Source organism: Callorhinus ursinus, unplaced genomic scaffold, assembly GCF_003265705.2.
Source record: "Callorhinus ursinus isolate GAN/ISIS: 27379988/994484 unplaced genomic scaffold, GSC_fseal_2.0 scaffold65, whole genome shotgun sequence".
NCBI lineage: Eukaryota > Metazoa > Chordata > Mammalia > Carnivora > Otariidae > Callorhinus > Callorhinus ursinus.
Window position 1 is genome coordinate 4,971,438 of NW_027397127.1, and position 9,320 is coordinate 4,980,757.

General features: G+C 41.6%; 1 pseudogene; it reads left to right on the top strand.

Annotated features, from left to right (window-relative positions):
* The first annotated feature begins 6,565 nt into the window (after nt 1-6,565).
* On the top strand, nt 6,566-7,282 carry LOC112810201 (methylsterol monooxygenase 1 pseudogene; annotated as a pseudogene).
* Nucleotides 7,283-9,320: the final 2,038 nt, after the last annotated feature.

A 9,320-nucleotide genomic window follows, 5' to 3' on the forward strand; every position in this document is an offset into this window, starting at 1 on the left:
ATGCCTTTTCCTATGTTCAAGGGCTATTTGCTTTGTATTCATTTGTTTGTTTCTTCATTAAACTTTCCACAACATTCAACAGATACTTATTGAGCACTTAACTCTCTAGCAGGCATTATGCTAGACATTTGGGATACGTCAGTGAACAGAGAAGACAAAGATGCCTGCCCTGCCCCCCAGAACTTACATTCATTCACCCATTGGTTCATTCATTCTACAAGCTTTCAAGCAGGGCGATGTGTTGTTGAGTAAGACATAGTTCCTTCCTCAAGGTTCAATTTGTTTGGACAAGGAAAGGGTCTGTTATACTATGGTGAGGTAAATGCTAAGAGGTGGGTATAGAGTGTTAATGGAGCAGGAGAAAGCAGTATGTAGCTCAGACTGAAGGGGATACAGGGACCCAACTTCGAGGAAGACTGGGAGGTAGCCAGGCTAAGAAAGGCAAAGGATAGCTCAGGCAGCACAAAAGCTCAAACCCATGAAGACTCATGCCACCTTTTGAGATTGAGGGATAGATAGTTCCTTATTGCTGTGATGGGGGTAGGCAAAGGTAGGGGAGGGTGGGCAGAGATGTAGTTTTCATATTTAGTACTCATATTTTTCATATTTGTTACTCATTAAATGGCTATTGGTTGAATGAATGAATGAATGAAGCTTGAAGTAATATACTAGAGTAGTGTGCTAGTTATCTACTGCTGTGTAACAAATTTCCCCCAAACATGGCAGCTTAAAACCACAAACATTATTATCTCACATAGTTGCTAAGGGTCAGGAATCTAGGAGTGGTTTATCTAGGCAATTCAGGCTCAGGTCGTAATCAAGCTGTTGGCTGAGGCAGTCATCTCAAGAGGCTCGACCAGGGCTGGATAATCCAGTTTCAAATTCACCCACATAGTTGTTGCTAGGCCTCCGTTCTTCATCGGATGTTGTCAATATATATCTCAGAGGAATGCCTGGCGTATACTAGATACTATATAAATCCAAGCTGTAATTATTATTACCTAAAAACGATGAGGAGTTGTCAAAAGATTTTAAGCAGATGTGTGACCCGATCATTTTGCTGTTTCAGAAAACCTTTTCTAGCTTTCACGTAAGGAGTGGACTGGAGAGGAGAAAAACAGGAAAGAAGGGGACCCATTAGAAAATTATTTCAGGTGAGAGATGACAGTGGCCTGGATTAGCATGATGACAATGAAAAGAGAAAGAAGTGGATGCATTCAGATTATATTCTAGAAGATCTATCTACACATTGATTAGATGTAGGTGATGAGGGAGAGGGAGATAGAGAACATAGGAGGGGAAGCAAAGTTTTTTGTTTATAGATGTGGGGTGGAGCTGCTAACTTGAATTAGGACCTTATAGAATTGAGGTGCTCATAAGAAATCCATGAGGAAATGTCCACTTAGCAGTTGGATCTGTGGGTGCAGAGCTCATAAGAGAGATCTGAGCTAGAGATTTAGGAATCATCAGTATATGGGTCACTGAACCCATGGGTGTGGAAAAGATTACACAGGGGAGAATATGTCCAATGAGAAAAGAAGGCTGCCTAAGAAGGAATCCTGATGGTTAGCAGGAGTTAAGAGATGGATGGAGGAAGAAGTGCTTGCAAAGGAGAGCGAGAAGGAATAGCCAGAAAGAGGAAACCCTCAGGATGTGTTGTCATGTAAGTCAACACAATGTGTCATGAAGGAGAAAAGGAAGACTTTACCATGCCAATGTTGCCTGCTGACAGAAAAAGGTCGCAAAAGATAAGGGCTGAAAACGGTCGATCGAATTTACCGAGAAAGAGGTCATTAGTGATCTCTATGACAGTTATGTCACTGGAGTGGATAGGCAGGGGTCCCAGCCTCTTCCACTAGGCTCTGAGTACACCGTCATGGGATTTACAGACCTTGTTGAGTACTAGCTCCTCCTCCCAAACCGAAGCTTTGACCCCACAAGGATCAGCTTCTTCGAGATGTAGATTCTGGGGTGGAATTCACTGCTCTGGGGCATTCCTTGACCAGAATGATTATCATATTAGCACCATTACCATATTAGTACCGTTATCATATGATTATCCTATGATGATTGGTATTGTCATAGGATGATTTTCATATTAGCACTGTTATCACATTAGCACCATTATCATAGATGCTAATCTTTTTTGCGTGCTGAGCTCTTTACATGGATAATCTGACTGAATTCTGACACCAACCCTATGAGGTGGGTACAATGCTACAGTGCTTACTATGTGCCAAGTACTATGTTAAGTACTTTACCTACTCCACTTCTTTATTATCCCCAGATAAGAATCTCTGTGGCCCACATCATAGTCTAGACCCAGGCTGAGGTGAGTCAAGCCAAGATCAAGGAAGAAGTAAACCAAGATCTTGTTACTGGAAAAATTGTTGCCTCTGGGCTCCAGGAAAAATTCTTCTCTGGGGAATGTTGACTTATGAAGGCATTTTCTTGTGTAGGTTGTTGGGGCAGGACTGTCTGGAGCAGGGGCCGAAAGGTCAGGGAATGTTTCAGATGATCATCCAGGAGACCATGATAACTTTTCTCAGGGGGTCATCTACGATGATGCTCATTAAGCACTGGAAGGCCCCTAACCACGAGCTTCCATTGCCCTCCTTCTTGGGTACATAGGAAGCCTTGGGTACCTCAGAAACTCAGTTTTGTGAAGACCTAAGCTCGCATAGGTTAGGAAGCACCGAGAGCACATTGCCATTTTACGTTGTAGCATCATGGAGACTGTGATAATCACAGCTCTTCTATTAATATACCCAGGCACACCCAGGTAGAGGGCATACCTGCTTAGAGCTTTCATTGCCCTCAGTGTCTCCCCTGTGGCACTCAGCCCATTAAATCAGATATGAGCAGATCATGCACTCAGCCCATTAAATCACCCGCAGATATGAGCAGATCATCCCCTCTACCAGACCGTGAATTTCTCAATGGTATAGATAAAATTTTGTTTATGTGGTGCCTCCAATGGCTTCTCTTCTTCTGGCCTGGTGCTAGGCTCATAGCAGTCCTTGATAAATATTTGTCGAATTAATGAATAAAAGAAAAAATGAATTTTCCCTAGGGCCAGTCCTTGTTCCAGCTTAACTCTTATTTATATTCACAACCAGACTAACCTCCCTAACCAGCAGAGCATCTGTTGCTTTTTGTAGGGCAAGAATAACAAACATTGAGAGTGGGAGGGCTAGGTCAAGTTGATTCCATTCAACAAGTATTTAGTAAGCCTGCTGTGAACCGAGTACCGAATCATGTGCCCTCTCAGAACAGACATGAACCCATCTCATTCAAAGGTTTTGAACGTTAATATTTTACACAGGGGCACCTGGGTGGGTTTAGTCGGTGAAGTGTCCGACTCTTGTTCTCAGCTTACGTCTTGATCTCAGGGTTGTGCGTTCGAGACCTGCGCTGGGCTCCATGCTGGGCATGGAGCCTAAAAATCAGTATTTTACACACACAAAAAGGTATAAACAGTAACATGACAAGCTCCCACGTACCCATGACCCAGCTTCAGAATCAAGACATAAGCAGTGTGCACAATCCAAAAGATTCAAAATCAAGAGGCTTTTTTTTTTTTTAAGTTTGGCATCAAAATTCCTTAGGTGCCAAAACCTAATCTGAACTGACCTGAGGCTATTTCCTAGTCCTTGTCTATCCCGCTAAGTGTGACAGATCATTGGTTTGGTGCAGAAATGTTAACATGTTTGGTTATGGGGTGTTGACCCGGACCACACTGGGTATGTTAGTTACCTAAGGTCTAGCATGTACTTGTATTGCCTTTCTAAAATCCCAACAATTCTGATTTCTCAAACACGCATGGTCACAAGGTTTACAGGTAAAGCATTAAAAGTCTGTGGTCTATTGGGCCACAGTTTGGGGTTTGGTTACTGAACAGTGTTTCCCAATGTTCCCCAAAGGAAAGAAGGAAGGGAGAGGTCATGAAAACTGGGTAGGTGGCCAAGGGCGTCTGATGCACCTCCTAATCCTCCTCAGCCCCTCAGATCGCATGCCCACACTCTCCCCTTGAGCTCCATCTTTCTTTCAGCCTCTGGCTTTGCCCAACTCAGTGGCAGCCTCATCTTATACAAACTTCTTCTGCCAATATTTCTATACCTGTCTCACATCCTCCTCATCCCCAGGTTCTACGCCTTCCTCTCCTTGTCTCTTGCCCAGTTTTTCCCTCTCAGTTTTGAGATCACTTGTTACTCACCTGCACCCTCCATCTTTCTGCTTTCTACTGGTCTTGGTCCCTTGCCTCTTGAATCACCACCTCCAGACCCATGTTTTCTTCCCATCAGTCTTTGCTGCAGCTCTTTCTCTCTGGCGCCATTGTGTTTTTCATCTGTGTATACCTCTCGCCTTTTCCCTCTCATCTTCCTGTTTACTTCTAAAACAGGCATACGTAAGTTAAAAATTAAGCCAGTTTAAAGAAAAATATTCAAAAGAGTATACAGTAGGGGCACCTGGGCCGCTGCCTTCAGCTCAGGTCCTCATCCCGGGGTCCTGGGATCCAGCCCCGCATCGGGCTCCCTGCTCAGCGGGAAGCCTGCTTCTCCCTCTCCCACTGCCCCTGCTTGTGCTCCTGCTCTCGTGTTCTTTCTCTCTCTGTCAAATAAATAAATAAATAAAAATCTTAAAACCAAAATGAAACAAAAAGAGTATATGGTAATATGCTTGATATCACTGAAATTCGTGAGGGCAGTACTCAAATGACTGTGGAAAACTTGATCAATAAACCTTTTTGGAATGAAGGATTTTTTTGAATGATGAGCCATCTAGTGGTGAATGGAGGATGGCAAATCCTTCTGGTCTGAGAAAAAACGGTGGATCTTTAAAAAGAAAAGGGGGAGGGCGCCTGGGTGGCTGAGTCATTGAGCATCTGCCTTCGGCTCTGGTCATGATCCCGGGGTCCTGGGATCGAGCCCCGCATCGAGCCCCGCATCGGGCTCCCTGCTCCGTGGGAAACCTGCTTCTCCCTCTCCCGCTCTCCCTGCTTGTGTTCCCTCTCTTGCTGTCTCTCTCTCTGTCAAATAAACAAATAAAATCTTTAAAAATAATAAAAAAATCAAAAGAAAAGGGGGATCAACCCTCAACCACCCTAACAGGTCCAAAGCACTATCCTAGGAAAATGTGTGTACAGCCGACGTCAAGTCCTACCTGGAGCATAGTTAGAGGTGATGTATGACTTTAGCTGCGTATTGTTGAGGGATATAATATATATGTATATGCATATGTTAGTGTTTCTGTATATGCATCCCAAACGACTTGCTGGCCGAATTCAAAAATTCCACCAATGCCTATTACAGACATCCCAAGGGCCTCTTCACTGGGGCAATGTAAGTGACTGCCTGGTATCATACTTTTATTCTGGGAAGCCACATTAAGAGAGAGTTAATGATGTGCAAGGGAGGAAATTGCCGTCTGAGAAGGAGATGACTTTCAAATTGTATCTCTCAATTTTATAAATAAAGTCTCCGAAACACCCAAGTCAAGCCATCTTCATTGGTAGTCACTTATTAATCCAACTAACGTTTATTTAGCCACTAAATAGCATCTTAAGACTCTTCCAGACTGTTAATACACACCTGCATTTTTACTAAAAGAAAAATGTTATCTAATCAAGAAATATAGACATTATAGCTGGGCACATTCCAAATACAGGGAATTCCAGGAAACCTAGAAACACACTTCCTCCCATGTGCTTCCCTCCAGGTCCACCAAGGTAGAAATTTGAGCTGGAGCAGCTAATAGATATGTAAATTCTCAGATAACCTTCAGCAAGTATTGCTTGTTGAATTAATAAAGCCTCTGAGGTTTATAGCTAGCTACTGTTTACCAGGAAAAATACTGTATGTAAATAAGTACTTGAAGAGCTTCAAAAAATGTTCTACCTTTAGAGTGACCAACCATCCCAATTTTCCCGGGACTGTCTTGGTTTTAGTGCTAAAACTCATGCATTCCAGGGAAATGTCTCAGTCCTGGGCAAACAAGTCCAGTTGGCCATTCTAGCTCCCTTAGAATCCTCAGAGGACTGATCCTGAGCAAAGGATCTGCTCTCCAAGCAACCCTGAAAAGAGTAGTAATTTAAGCTGTGTTCAAGTGGTTGCTAAAAGCTCTTAAGTACCACATTCAAAACAACCTTCTGAGGCAAATACTATTATTATCCCTGCTTTACAGATGAGGCGCAGAGGCAGGAAACTTAAAACTCGCCTGAGATGACTTAGCTAGCAAGTGGCGCCGGCAGGATTTGAACCCAGACCAGTGCAGCACTGAATCCTGCATCCTTAAACAGCATGCCACGCTTCCCTTATTCAAACAGATCACTCAGTCAGAGCCCCTTATAGGCTGTCAGACTCCACCCGAGCTCCCAAGTCATTCAATAAGGGAAATCTGGAATTATCAAAGATCTTGTTATTTCCTTAAAACATTTTGGCAACAAACTTTCAAGATCTTAGAAGGATAGACAAGTGTTTTTGTGAAGTGTGATTTTCCATCTATTGGATTCTAAGCCACTTGAGGTGCCTACTTAGCAAAATAAAGCAGAGCCTAGGCTGCAGCACCTGGCCGAGTCTGGGTGATGGTGGCCCGCAGTTCCTGCGCGGTTGTCCAGAATTCTAAGGCTTTCAGCAGAGATTTGAGAAATGGCAACAAATGAAAGTATCGTCATCTTTAGTTCAGCATCCTTGGCTGTGGAGTATGTAGATTCACTTTTACCTGAGAACCTTCTACAAGAACCATTTAAAAATGCTTGGAACTCTATGTTGAATAATTATACAAAGTTCCAAATTGCAACATGGGGATCCTTGATAGTTCATGAGGTCCTTTATTTTTTGTTCTGTTTACCTGGATTTTTGTTTCAATTTATACCTTACGTGAAAAAGTATAAAATTCAAAAGGATAAACCAGAAACATGGGAAAACCAATGGAAATGTTTTAAAGTACTTCTCTTTAATCACTTTTGTATCCAGCTTCCTTTGATCTGTGGAACTTATTATTTTACAGAGTATTTAATATACCTTGTGATTAGGAAAGAATGCCAAGATAGTATCTGCTTTTGGCAAGATGCTTCGGCTGTGCAATGATTGAGGATACCTGGCACTATTTCCTGCATAGGCTCTTACATCACAAAAGAATATATAAATATATTCATAAAGTTCATCATGAGTTTCAGGCTCCATTTGGAATGGAAGCTGAATATGCACATCCCTTGGAAACTTTGATTCTTGGAACTGGATTTTTCATTGGAATCATGCTTTTATGTTTTCATTATACTTAAAACTGTATCTTGAAACATGAACTGACTTGCTGTATTTGCACTTTGAACTATTGAAATAAATGTGATTTTTTTTGTCTGATAAAAAAAATAAAGCAAAAACTGGAGCCCCAACTGACACCTACTAAATCAACGTGTCTGGAGATCTATGCTTTTTTTTTTTTTATTGAAGAATAGTTGACATAAAATTTTATATTAGTTTTAGGTGTACAACAGAGTGATTTGATAATACAATACATTATAAAATGCTTACCAGGATAAGTGTAGTTACCATCTGCCACCATACAAAGTTATTACAATATTATCGACTATATTCCTTTTGCTGTACTTTTCATGAGGGTCTACACTTTAAACAAATGCCCAAATTGACCCAGGTTCATGGTAGTTTGAGAACTGCTGGGCTAGAAGGTTCTGAAGAGATCAGCCAAGATCTAAGAAATTCACTCTAACCATTTTCTTGATTCTTATGTTCTGTCACCCCACCTAATGTGAATACACCCCAAGTTCCATTATTATGTCCTTTGTCTGACCTTCTCTCTCTCCTCTCTTCCTCAGAGACCTCCATTATCACCTCTGCCTACTACATTATATGAGGAGCCGGACCTAAGTCCCACTTCCATTCTAGCATTAATTTTGTAACACTGAACAGATCAGTTCTCTTCTCTGGACCTCAGCTTTCTTACCTGTAAAATGGAACATGATACCTGATCCTCATGTAAAGGTCTTTCCAGGCTTAACATTTATGGTCTACATCATTATTCTCAGAGTGGGTTATGAGAGATCCAGCCATAACAATTACTGAAAGTGTTTATTAGAAAAGCACATCAAAAAAAAAAAAAGCACATCCATTGATGGATGAATGGATAAAGGAAATGTGGTCGATAGGTCTATTCATACAATGGAATATTATTCTGCCTTAAAAAGGAAGGAAATCTTGGGGCGCCTGGGTGGCACAGTCAGTTAAGCATCCATCTTGGTTTCGACCCAGGTTGTGATCTCAGGGTGGTGAGATCAAGTACTGCATGGATCTCCACACTCAGAGTGGAGTCTGCTTAAGACTCTTTCTCCCTCTGCCTCTGCCCCTCCCCCCTCTAAAATAAATAATTTTTTTTTTAAAAAGGAAGGAAATTTTGTCACATCTACAACATGGGTGAAACTCAAGGACATTATGCAAAGTCAAATAAGCCAGTTACAAAAGAACAAATGTATGATTCCACTCATATGCAATATCTAAAGTAGTCAAAATCATAGAACTAGAAAGCAGAAAGGTGGTTGCCAAGGGCTGGGGAAAGTCAAGAGAGGAGGGAACTAATGTTTAATGGGTAAAGAGTTTCAGTTTTGCAAGGCGAAAAAGTTCTCGAGATCTATTACACAACAGTGTGGATATAGTTAACACTACTGAACTATACACATAAAAATGGTTAAGAGGGTAAATTTAATGCTATGCAGTTTTTCCACAATAAATAAAAAGAAAAGCACAGTTCTAAACTCCAGCCCAGAGCTATTGAATCAAAATTTCAAGGGTTGGAGCTGTGAATGTGCATTTTTAACAAGTTCCCCAATGTGATTTTTATCTCCTTTAAATTTTGAGAACCACCAACAAAAATGTATAGTAAATCCTCTCTTCACTACAACAAATTTGATGTCATGATTTTAGCTTCCCCTTTTCTTTTTTTAAAGATTTTTTAAAAAGATTTAAAGATTTTATTTATTTATTTGACAGAGCACAAGCAGGGGGAGTGGCAGGCAGGAGAGGGAGAAACAGGCTCCCCTCTGAGCAGGAGCCCAACATGGGGCTCGATCCCAGGACCCTGGGATCATGACCTGAGCCGAAGGCAGATGCTTAACCAACTGAGCCACCCAGGAAGAAAGCTTTCCCTTTCCCTCAAGAATATTTCTGTGCACTTCCCCTTGCTGCCAGCTAGTGTGCTTAGAGAACGTAAATTCATTTTATTATTAGCCAAAGAAGAAAAGAGTCCAAAAGCTAAAATGTGCTGCAAAAGAAGGTCATCCAGTCCATTTCCAAGCCAAACAGATTTGA